Source organism: Saccopteryx bilineata, chromosome 6, assembly GCF_036850765.1.
Source record: "Saccopteryx bilineata isolate mSacBil1 chromosome 6, mSacBil1_pri_phased_curated, whole genome shotgun sequence".
Taxonomy (NCBI): domain Eukaryota; kingdom Metazoa; phylum Chordata; class Mammalia; order Chiroptera; family Emballonuridae; genus Saccopteryx; species Saccopteryx bilineata.
The window spans coordinates 194,298,774-194,311,154 of NC_089495.1; the positions used below are offsets into that span (position 1 = coordinate 194,298,774).

General features: G+C 55.5%; 1 protein-coding gene across 1 annotated transcript in view; it reads left to right on the top strand.

Annotated features, from left to right (window-relative positions):
• Nucleotides 1–482: 482 nt before the first annotated feature.
• CDH22 (cadherin 22) overlaps nt 483–12,381 on the top strand; it is a 120,504-nt gene continuing 108,605 nt past the window's right edge. The window contains exon 1 of the mRNA XM_066236450.1: nt 483–710. The gene's annotated coding sequence lies outside the window, so the exon portion shown is untranslated. The remainder of the gene's footprint in view (nt 711–12,381) is intronic.

Sequence of the window (12,381 nt, forward strand, 5' to 3'; positions counted from 1 at the left end):
TCCCACCCTCTCCAGGCTCCCATAGTAGCGGGGGGCGGGGGACGGGGGAGAATGGGGCATCTTAGACCCAGTAAAGTCTGGTGGTGGATAAGGGTCGGGTCTCAAAACTGGGATCTCCTGGGAGGCTGCCAAGCGCGGAGGTTAATGGTCTTCCTCCTGGGGGCGCTCCCTTTGCGCGGGTCTGAGGTTGGAGGAAGGAGGGGCACCGCCCCGGGAGGGTTTCCTAGGTCTGGGCGGCTGGTGGAATGGAGGGGCTGGCCCCTCCCGGCGGGGGAGGAACACGACCCGGGGAGTGGGGGCCGGGGTCCCCCGCTGCGGGGTCCGGGGGAGCCCGGGGGGGCCGGAGGCCGCCTGCGGCTCAGCTCAGCGCGGCGCGGCGCTCCTGCCCGGCGGGCGCTGCATTCTCCGAGTCTCCACCAGAGGCTGCGGGAGGAAGGAAGGGATCCGTCCCTTGCACACTTCCCCCCTAGTCAGACACGCACCCTCCCTCGCTCCCGCTCGCTCACTCCCTCGCTCTCTCTCGCGCTCTCTCGCTCACACACACGCGCGCACACGCCGCCGCGGCTTCCCCTCTCGCGCCCGCTTCTCCCTCCGGCTCCTCCGGGCGGCCGCCGGGCTCCGGACTCGCCAGCCCACCGGCTCCCGGGCTCCCGCCCTACGCAGCGCCCCGAGGCGGCCGGACTGGGGGGAGCCCCGAGCCGCTCCCCGAGGTAGGAACGCCGGGTGTCGCGGGAGGGGCAGCTGGATCACTGCCGAGGGGACGCTGCCCAGCCGGAGGGAGCCCCCTGGCCCGCGGGAGCGGCCGGGCGGGCGGCGCGGGGGGCGAGCCTCCGGCCGCAGGGGGAACCCGGTGCCCGCGCCCGGCCCCCGCGTCCCCCTCCTCTCGGCGGGGCGGGCGGGGAGGGAGTTTCCCACGTCCAAACTTTCCCCGGCGCAGAGCCGAGCCGCTTCTCGGCCCGGAACCCGCGGCCCCCACCCCCGTCCCCCACCCCGCGCGCCGCGAGCCGGGGAGCCTCCAGGACCCCCGCGGGCCGAGGGGTAACATCGCTGGGGGCCAAGCCCGCGCGCCGAAAGGGGCTGGGAAGGGGACGCGCAGCTTCGACACGGGGCCGGGACCCTGGCGTTCCCGGCGCCCCCCACCTGGTGCTACTGGGGCTCGGCTACCGGGCCCCTCCCAGAGGCGGGGTCCTGGGCCGGGAAATACCGCACGGCGTGAGCGTGTGCGCGCGGGTGTGTGTGTGTGTGTGTGTGCGAGGTCGTGCGGCGTCCAGGGGCACCCAGAGGCCGACTCCAGCCGCGGCGACACGCACGGCTGCGGCCACCTCGGGGGGGTGGGAGGAGCGGGCCTACGAGGACCCTGCCGGCCCCACTAGCTCGACCCCGCTGCCCTCGGGCCGTCGAGCCGGATGGGTAGTGAGCGAGAGACAGCGCTGCCCTCTTCCCTAGGACCTGGCTCTGGGAATACTGCCCCTCCAGGGAAGGACAGGGCCCGACGGCCTTAGGTCCAAAGGGAGTGCCACTTGATACCGACCCTCTAGGACTGGGGCGCCAAAGGGGTAGGCACAGATTATGTGGGCACGGTGAGTGCTGGGCGGCGCGTGGTGGGCACGGTCCGGACCCGTTTCACTCGCTCCTCGGGACTTGACCTCCCTTTTCCTTCTTCTCTGGCTCAGACAGGCCCCTGCCCCAGCTGGGTCGCGGGGGGAGACCACCAGGCCGGGCTGCAGGAGCTATCCCGGGTCCCTGGATGTCTCCCCGAGCTGCAGGGGCACCCCCTGGTGGCAGGTAGGGGAGCCATCTCTTGAAACCAGCGGAAGGCTTCCAACCCTCTCCCTTCTGGGAACCTTCTGGTCCTCTCGCCCACCATTGGGGCCTTAACAGGGGTTACACAGGCCAGCTCTTTTCCGTGGGTCTGATTCCAGCTCTCTCCGGGTTCCTGGGTCTCTCCGGGGCTAAGGTCCCCCACAGGACAGGCAGCTGCTCATTCAAGGGCTTAGGCTGCTGCCAACCCTCTGTGGGGCCCCTCCAGCAGGGGTCTGGATTCCAATCTTCTTCCCACACTAGTCACCGCCACTACCCACTATCTTGGCATCACCATTGCCTCCCTAACCATTATACCCTCTTTCTCTCATTAGTTCCCCCTACACTTGTCTGGTAGCCCACTCTGTCACCATTAATTAACCCTATTCTACATGTTGCATTTGGCCTCTATACCCATAATGACATCCTTTGGTCTTTGCCCATCTGTGACCATTTCTTCCTCCACCCATCTTCCATCCTGCCAGCCTGTTTCTCTCTGCAGCAATCTCCTCTTCCCTACCTAACTCCCTGCTCCAGCTACTTCCCTGCTCCATTCCTCTTCTCTTCCTTTCCTAATGTCTGGGCCACTTCTGTTCAATATTCCTCTGGAAGGGGAGCCCACTGTCAACATTTAAACACTGCTTCTCTGGGGGGTCTGCGTGCCCTGCTGGGACCACCCCTTCCAGTGCCTCTGGGGCAGGTGTTTTGCATAGCCAGCCACGTCTCTGTCAGCCAAAGAGCAGCTGCCCCTCCTGAGTGGCCCTCTCAGCTAGCTCCTGGGGATGAGCACCCCCCCCCTCCTGATTGTGAGTACATTAGCAACCACCGGGTTGGGCCAGCGCTGGTCAGGGACCCCAGAGGGCTGGTCTCCTCCAGAGTTAGCAAAGTTTGAAGCAGCCGGTTCTTTAGCACATGGGCTACCAGAGTCAGCCAATTAAATCTCCTCTCCTCTCACTGTTCTCCCCCACCCCCTTTTTTTCTTCCATCAGGAAGCTCCATTCGGAAATGCAGCCTCAGGTATTGAGAGAGAGAGAGAGAGAGAGAGAGAGAGAGAATGGATTCCTGTTTATATAACTCAGGCAGCAGCTGGCACAGTTCAGCCTGGGAGGGGGTGGGAGCTGAGGATGGAGTTGGGTGCCTTCTGAGGAAGGGGAGACCCTAAAGAGGAGGCTTGGGCCGGGGTCTCAGGGCTGGGGCTTTCTGATCCTGCCCCAGAGCTAGCCCAAGGAGGACAGGAAGGGGAATACACCCCTGTCAGGCTGAGAGGAGACCCAGACCTCAGGCCAGTATCAGAGACAGAGGCCTCCTGTCCCCATATAGACATACCCTCCACCCCCTTGAATTCCTCAGAGTGCCCTTAAGATGGAGCTCTTGACTAGAGGCCTCTGCTTCCTGGAACCTTGCGTTTTGATACAGACCACTCTAGAGAAAGCCTAATCCCCACCCACCCCCGACCCCCACACACACTGTCAGGAAAGGCTCTGACCTCAACTGTTTCATCAGAGCAATGGGCATAATAAGGACTTCATCTTTTCTCCTATAGCAGAAGCAAGAACTGACCAGAAAGTTAAGTCCATGGAATGGTCTGAGCTCTATATGTTTGCCAGAGGGGACATTTTTCTCACTGAGGATGAGGCAGAGTGGCTGCCAGGAAGCAGGGCTGTGGGACAAGGGGCTAGAGGCTGGGCTGGCAGGCACAGTGGGCAGGTGTTGATTGCCCAAGAACACTCAGTACAGGAAGAGAGCTGAGACTCAACAAATCAGGTGCCCTCAAGGCAGAATGTGTCCTCCTGGAGGAAGGGGCATGTTTTTCTAATTTGCAAAAAAAGGGCTTCATATATATATATACTTACCAGCCATGGGCCTGTGGGGCTACATGTCCCCAGAGGAGGATGTCCTTCTTTAATTCCTACAAAGAAAAGGGATCTACACACTTTTCACTCCTTGGCCCAGTTCTCTTATGATGTAGACAAACCTATCTGCACAGGCAAGTCTGGGTCCGAACGAGGGGGTACGGGGACCATGAGGGACACCCTTCACTCCCTTCATTTCCTTTTGTGCCCCTACCAGCAGACCTCTCCCTGCTGTGCCACTGGACTTAGGCTGAGAGCTTCCTGCTTCCTTGTCAGCCTTCTACCTGCCACCAGCTCCCTCCTTTGTGTAAGATGATGAACAGCTGACCCAGAGTCTGGGTATCGGGGTCGGAGCAGCCTGGGTTTGTGACTTCAAGGCTGTGTGACTTTGGGCAAGTTACTTCATCTCTCTGAGCCTCAGTCACCTCCTCTGTGAAATGGAGGGGAGAAGTACTACCTACTTCACTGGGTTGGTGTGAAGATTAGTTGTGCATGAGTATGTGCGGTGCTTGGCCCAGTGTCTGGCACAACGGACACTCCAGAAATGAAGCAGTACGGTTGCTGTTAGTCTTCTGTTTGCGCCCCTTGGTTCCCACGGGGCTGAAGGCACTGTTCCTGTTCGGTTTCGCACATGCCTTTGGCTGCCTGCATCCCGGCCGCAGTGTGGAGTTGAGTCAGGACCACTAGGATCTGTCTCTGACCTCAGGCTGCTCCACGGGACTGCTCAGTTCCTGCATGCAGCTGGGCTGTTAGGACATGTTCTAGAGTCCCACCGATTCATTTCACCCTCGTGTCTACGTTTTGTCCCCTCCCACCCATCCCATGATCCCTGCTCTGACTCAGACCTCACTGGCTTTGCCTAAAGCCTTGTGGCAGCCTCCTCCCTGGCCCTCCAACCTCCGATCTCCCCTCCACAATCCCCGCTGCAGCCAGAGCGATCTTTCTCGAACACAGGTGGGATCGTGTCACTTGCTTGATTAAAACCCGTCCATGGCTCCCCATCGCCTACTGAATTAAGTCCAGACTCTGCACCGTGACATTCAAGGTCCTTGTAATCCGTCTGCATCCTCCTTTATCTCCCACTGTGCCTCCAATCCGACAGTCCCGCACTCAGCCACGCCTGAACCCCCTTCTACCTGAACCCCCTCGCCCTGCAGACCTTTCAATTCATTAATGACCCAACCCAAATATTACCTATTCCTTGCACCCACCCTTCTATCTGTCTGTCGGATCATCCATCCATTCATTATCCAGTTTAAAATATAGATTTACGCGTGCATATTAAGTGTTTACTATGTGCTAAGCTTGTGCTAAATGAGCAGACAGGATCCCAGCCGAGAGGAGCCTGGTGGTCCGGGAAAGAGACAATTGAGCGGTTCTTATAAGCCGCGATAAGAGCCAGTGGAGGGGCAGACAGTGGAGACTTCCAGGAGGAAGGGATGTTAAGGAGAGACCTGCAGGTTGGATAGCAGCTAGATAGAGAATGAAGGCGGGTAAGGAAGATGGGAACAAGGAAGGGGGCTCCAGGCCAAGGGGTGTGGGTTACCCGGTCCCGGAGGTGAAGGGGAACATTGGAGGAACGACAAGTTCAGCTGGCTGGAGAGGGGCGCATGAGCCTGGGGTGCGGTGTGAGAGTTGCAGGGAACCGGGCCAGCGAGGTGGGTGGATGCCCAGTCCTGTGGGTCTTGAAGGCTACAAAGGATCTTGGACTTGACCTGAGAGTGGTAGAAACCGCTGGCCGGTTTTGGCAGGGGAGGAACAGGGTGTGATTTGTCGTCAGGTCCTTACCCTGCCGCTGGGTGGAGAGTGGACCGGTGGGGAAGACGGTGTCCTGCTCTGCTGGTGGCCACGAGGGGGACCCTTGAGGGTTGGGATAGAGTGGGCAGAGCGGGAGGTTTTGTGGCTCTGCGGGGCCGGGGGAGTCTCTGTTTCTGACCGGGAAGGCTGTGTTTGCTGCGTGAGGAGTAGGGCTCTCTTTAGGAGAGGGGGAGGCCAGCTGTGGACAGAGTGCCTACGAAGTGCTGGTGGGACACGCAGCGGAGATGTCCTTTGGGCAGTTGTGCAGAAATGACTGGGCCCACCCTAAGCGTTTCAGGCGAGAAATTGATCTTTGAGGCCACAGGATGGATGAGATCACCCAGGAAAAAGTCTGTAGAATGAAAAGAACCTTGAGGGGCCGGTGAATTTCAAGGACAGGTACATCCCAGGAAGCCTTCTGTGACCCATTCAGGCACACGTGACTCTCTCATCTCTACCCAGCACCGTAATTAGTTTAGTTTTTTTTTTTTTCTCCTCTTTTTTTCTGCCTGCCTCATATCATCCACTAGATCTGGGATTCTCAACCAGGGGCAGCTTTGCTCCCTAGCCAACATTTGGCAACGTCTAGAGACATTTCTGGTTGTCACAGCTGGGTCTAGGGGGTTGAGGCCAGGGATGCTGCTAAACCTATAATGGGTAGGGCCACCCACAACAAAGGATTATGTAGCCCAAATTGTTGATAGTGTGTAGGTTGAGGAACCCAGCCCTGATAAGAAGACCCTGAAGGCAGGCAGGCCCTGGGTTCTTTTCATTTTGGCCTCCCCAGCGATTAGCACGGCAAATGGCACAAAGCAAATGCTCACTGAATTAAATGTGGGCTTCTGGTGGGGTGCTTGGGCCACACAGCATTGAAGCCTGTAATACTTGAGGCCCAGCCCTCCTGGCATTTCCCCACTCTTCCCAGCAGGCTGAACTAGCCTAACGGGATGAGCCAATGGCGGGATGGATGGGCCGTTGGAGGGAGGGAAACCCGCGGAAAGGCTGCCGAACCGACCTGAGGTTGAGGACATGTTGCCGTGTATAATTCACCCGCCTCGTTTCCCCCCTCATCTTGTTAATGTCTGTTGTTTCTTTATCAGCCAAGTAAATATGTTATTGTTTTTCAATAGGCGAGTTATAGATAAACAAAATGAGAAATGTGACAACCTCCTGATTAAGAGCATGGGCTCAGGAGTCGGAGAAAAGCAAGTTGAAATCCTGGCTTTGCCACTTATTATTATTAGGCCAGGGAGCCTCTGTTTTCTCATCTGCTAAATGGTTTTCACGAACCTATCTGTAGGGTTGTAGAAAAGAGTATCTATGAGGTTATAGAGACAAAGGGTTTAGCGTGGCGCTGGGTTTCTAGGAAGTGTTCAACCCAGAGTAACTACGTATGTGCATGTGTGTGTAAATTTATATGCATGCATATATATATATATATGCCATTTTTTGTATGAATGCATTTTTAATTAGCCATAATCCCACCACCACTTGGCTACCATTTCAGTGCATATCTTTCTTGACACACAGATTTTTAAAAAATAAAAATGGCATCTTGCTTTATGTATATATATATATGCCTTTGTAACCTGCTTTTTTTCACTCAGTAATATATTGTGAATGTCTTGCCATTTCAATAAATATACATCTACATCATCATTTTTTAAGAGCTGTACGGTTCTCCATTGTGTGGCTGGACCATAATTTATTTAACCAGCCCCCACTGTTGGGACATTTGGGCTGTTTCCAGTCCTTTGCGATTACTAACAATTCTGCAATGAACATCCTTGTACACACATCTCCACGCTCTTGTCCGATGATTTCCCCAGGGACCACTTGGACGTTTTGGCAGGAGGCATGTGACCCTGACCAGATTTCTCAAGTAGAAGCCCTTGGGCCCAGCGTGGAGGAGGAGACTGGGGGGTCCCTGGGGAAGGGAGAGAATGCTGGATGGCAGAGAATTGTTTTGGCTCCTGGAAAGCAGGTTCTGAGGCTAAAGCTGGACTTCTCTGTAATCGGAAAAGGAGGAGGCCCCACCTTGTCTCTCTGTTGTCACTGTGGTTCTTGCAAAGTAGGGGACCAGGGATGAGGACTCTGTGTGTGATGGGCAGAGTGACAGACACCAGGCAGACAGGGGACAAGAGGTGGATGGGTCCAGGCAGACTGATGGATGGGTAACCGAGGCAGATGGATCCAGGTCAGCAGGCAGACAAGATGATGGGCACTGACGAGCCCGGCGGATTCAGGTGACCAGACAGACATAGTGGGGCCCAAAGGAACCAGGGACTGAAATTTCTGATTCACAAACAAGGAGTTCTTTGGGAGGTGCAGCCAGGCCCTGAGGCCAGGAGGCTCTGAGCTTCTGTCTTCTATCATCCGAGCAGCTGTGTTGACGATTATGCATTTCAGAGTTGAAAGGGCCTTTGGGGGTTGATGAGCCCAACCATCAATAGATATATTTAGATAGATAGACAGATAGATAGATAGATAGACAGGCAGGCAGGCAGATAGATAGATGGGGAACTGAGGCCAGGGGAGGAAGGGAACTTGCCTAGGATCCTACAGTGTCTCAGCAGCAGACTAAGTCCTTTGCCCCTAGTTTAGTCTATTTTCACTTCCGTTTTTTCGAAGTGAGCCTCTTACCTGGGCTTAAAGGGGAGGGGACTGGCTTGGGAGATTACTGCACAGCCAGGGAGGGGACTGGGCAACTTGGGGAGCCTTGTCATGAATTTCTCTGCCCACCTCCCTCCCGCAGTTCTATTTCTATCAATACCACACCACAGTGTGCTGTGGGGAACGCAGACCAGGAGCGAGACTGCCGGTGTCACCCTGGCTCTGCCACTTACCTGCGGAGTGACCTTAAGCTGCCAAAGCCTGTGCCTGTTTCCTCATAGGTACCTATCTCATAGGTTTGTTTAAATGATGAAATGAGTTAATAGAATTAAAGCACTTAGAGCAGTTCTTGGCCCATAGTAACACTCTGTGAGTATTAATTACTGATATTGCATTATTTTGGCCTTGATTTTTTTCTTTGAATTCTCTTTGTGTGTGTGTGCATGCGCATGCTCACTCTCAGCTCCATAGCGAGCTGTTCCTCTGAAGGCAAAGACTGTATCTTTGTCATCTCGTATCCTCCCTCTCCCACCATCAGGGCCGTCTGGCCAGTTGGGCACATAGTAGGTGCTCAATGAATGTGTCTTGATGAAGTGGGTCAGGTGGATATACCTGGTTGATGGGATTAGGGGAAGGTTTCACTGGGGTGGTAGCATTTGAGCTGTGTGTTCCTGGCAAGGATGGCATTGCCAGGGCTGGAGGTGACAGAGAGGACATTCCAGGTGGTGGAGACAGCGTGAGCAAAAGGGGGGAAGCCTGGTGAATGTTTGGGGTGACAGCCAGTGGCCTGCTTTGACCACAGCACAGAGTACATAAAGGGGAGGAGTGAGAGGGGCCCAGAGAGGGGAGGTCAGCTGGGTCCAGGCTGAGGGACGCAGCCAGTGGCGAGCGAGTGAGCCTTGCTGACTGGAGTTGAGCTTTAGGGAGATCATGCTGATGGCATTGCTTTAAGATTGACCTGAAGGAAAGAGAAAGGAGGCCGGGGGCAGGGGCAGCTGAACTTGTCCAGGAGATCCGTGGGGTTGGAGCTCGAATGAGGTCATGGGGAACAGGGGCAGCTGAACTCGTCCAGGAGATCTGTGGGGTTGGAGCTCGAATGAGGTCATGGGGGCAGGGGCAGCTGAACTCGTCCAGGAGATCCGTGGGGTTGGAGCTCGAATGAGGTCGTGGGGAACAGGGGCAGCTGAACTCGTCCAGGAGATCCGTGGGGTTGGAGCTCGAATGAGGTCGTGGGGGCAGGGGCAGCTGAACTCGTCCAGGAGATCCGTGGGGTTGGAGCTCGAACGAGGTCGTGGGGGCAGGGGCAGCTGAACTCATCCAGGAGATCCGTGAGGTTGGAGCTCGAATGAGGTCGTGGGGAACAGGGGCCAGAGGAAATAGGCACCAAGGAAGTAGGATCAGAGGACACAGAGCTTGCTGGCTGTGGGCGAGGAACAAGAGGGAGACGTGCAGGGTGACCAGGTCTCATGCCTGGATATCTGGGGCAACTCGGGTGCCATTGACCAAGTGAGGGGAATCTACACTTGGCAGTATGGGGGGAAGTTGAGATGTTAGTTGAGATTATTCATCCCTCCAGCTTTCTATCTAAGCCACACGTACATATATACACTAATCCATCCTTCATCCATCTATCCGTCCCACCATCCACTCACCCATTACCCAAACCATCACCCACTTCCATGTAAACATGCATCTGCCCACAGTCCACCCCTCCTTTGCCCCCCGCCACCCCTCCATCCATTCACCTGTCCTCCATCACCACGTACTACTGCCTTTCTCTTCATCTTCTAGCTGCCCACCTGTCCACCCTCACTCACGCACACACCCACCAGCTGAATATCTATCCGAGATATGCTTCCTGTGAGCCTACAATGCACCAGGTTCCGGTGAAACCTTGCTGCAAGCATTTGGAGATGCCTGATCCTATAGTCATTTGAAAAGACAATGGAAGGGACCGTAATTATTTCACCTAGAAGAGGAACATTTGAGAGGAGACTTTACACCTCTAAAGCTATGACAGAGGCCTGGATGGGAAGGTGGCCTGCAGACCCACCACGTTCTATTCCCAGGACAGAACAGAGCACGTTGGCTGCACTTGCAGCTAGAGGGATTGAGGTTAGCTTGGAGGAAGAACTACATTATCAATCATCTCTGGTGCCTGAAGTACCTACCTGGTAATGTGTTTGGGCTGTAGCAGGATACAGAATCTATCTACAGGGGTGACTTAGAGGGGAGGGTGCAGATTGGGGCATTGATGGAGTAGTTAGTGGAGGACTCCGGGCTTGGCCTTGAAGCATCGACCTGAAACACTGAGGTCACCGGTTCAAAACCCCAGGCTTACCTGGTCAAGGCACATATGGGAGTTGATGCTTCCTGTTCCTCCCTCTGTTCTTTCTATCTCTTTCCTCTCTCTGTCTCTTTCTCTCTCTGTGTCTCCTCTCTCTAAAAAAATGAATAAAAAATGTAAAAATAAATAAACAACCCTTAGAAGGAGGGTCCCTCCATTCTCCTCTCTCAGCCCCCATCCCGTCATAAGCCAGCATTTCTCCCCGAGCCCTGGTCCTCTTACACAGCCCAACCCTCCCTTAGCGGCCCTTGAGTGCCCCTGGCCCCCTCGCAGAGCCCTCATGCCACCCCAATCCAGGGACCAGACCTTGCTGTCCCGCGGGCGCTGTCAGCCAGCAGGAAGCGGCTCCAGCTTTAAAGCCCTCCTCGGTCTCTACATCAAGTCAGTCATCGCGAGACCCTCCCCACAGCCAGCTCTCCACCCCGAGGGCTCTGGGAGTGGGCGGACTCAGAGCTCCCCAAGTTAGCCTGACTGGGGGCGGAGACCAGCAGATTTCAGCAGCTCAGCGCCTGGCTCCTCCGCTTGTGGGCCAGGAGGAGCTGGAGACTCGCTGCTTCTGGGTTAGGAAAACAATCACAAATTAGAGAAAATGCTTTGGGAAATTGCTCCGCTGCGTGAGAGGGAGGCTGTCTCGGGAGGGAGGGAAAGAGGCTTCTGAGCCAGCAATGGCTCCCTGTGGCCTCACCCATCCACTCCAAACCATCTGCTTGGCATTTGAGGCCCCATCATCCAGAATGGTCACCCGCTGAGCCCTGACACACACCTGCTCCAGCTAAGCCGTTGCTCCCAGGCCCGGTCTTACCTGTGGACCTTTGCTCACCTGGCCTGAGCGCTTCCATCCACTCAGTCTGAGAGCCCCCTTACGTGCTTGCCTCCTTCAGGAGCCAGTTACCTGTCCTGTAACTCTTTGACGGTCCCTTGAAGACAGGAACCACTTATACTAATGACCAACAGACGCAGGCAGATCTGGGCAGCGATCCTCATCTGATACATATTGTCTTGGTGGCTTTGGGCAGGTCCCTTTGACTTGCTGAGCCTCAGTAAGACCTCCCTTGCTGGGTTGCTCCTGGGGATGAGTAAGGTCGTGGGCAGAGTAGGTATGAAATTAATGACGGTGCTTGCCTGCTTTAAAGACAGACCAGAATGTTGGGCTACAAGGGCCAACACTGTCTATGAATATCACCAGCAACGGCCCCACCTGCCTGCTCTTACCTGAATGCCCACCATTCCCTTACTAAGAGGATCCAAAAAGAGGGCACCTGAGCTTCAGGGCAAGTCCTTGAGGGGTTCCTGATTGAAGGAGATGCAGCAATAAAGGTGGATTTTTATGCATCTGCTGGCCAATCAGGAAAGGCTCAAGCCAAACCATCTTCTGTCAGAGGTGTTAGGATAGTAGCTAAGAGCTTGGATTCTTGAGCCAGACTGCCTGGGTTAGAGTCCCTGTGCTGTCCTTCCCTAGCAGCCTCACCTACACAAATTGCCTAACCACCTCAGTTTCCCCATCTGTAAAATGGGGATGATCGTCACAGTACCTGCTTCACAGGATTGTGGTGACGATGACATAAACTAATAACCAATATTTGGGAAGTGCTTTAGAACATGGCCTGGCAACTAGTAAGCCTCCTGAAAGAGTTTGTCAAATAAAACTGATGAGGGATTCAGGGACATAGGAGAGGACAGCAGGGGAGCTCAAGCAAGATAGAAAATGGGCTCTCAGATTTGGTTTCTGCAGAGCTCGAGTCCAGCCAGCTGCCCGTCAAATTGGACTCATTGTGAATAAGGAGAGCATGGGATGTTGTCAAAGAGAAAATGCTTTCTCTGGAGGCCAGCAGGATGCCTCATTGGGAGAGGGAGGGGCCCAGGCACATTGTGCACTGAGGCAGCCTCTGCAGATAGCGGTGGGGAAGAGGATCCAGGGTTCTCAGAGGCACCCCTCAAGTCTCACCTGCCCCTTCTCTGCCCCAGTGGGGG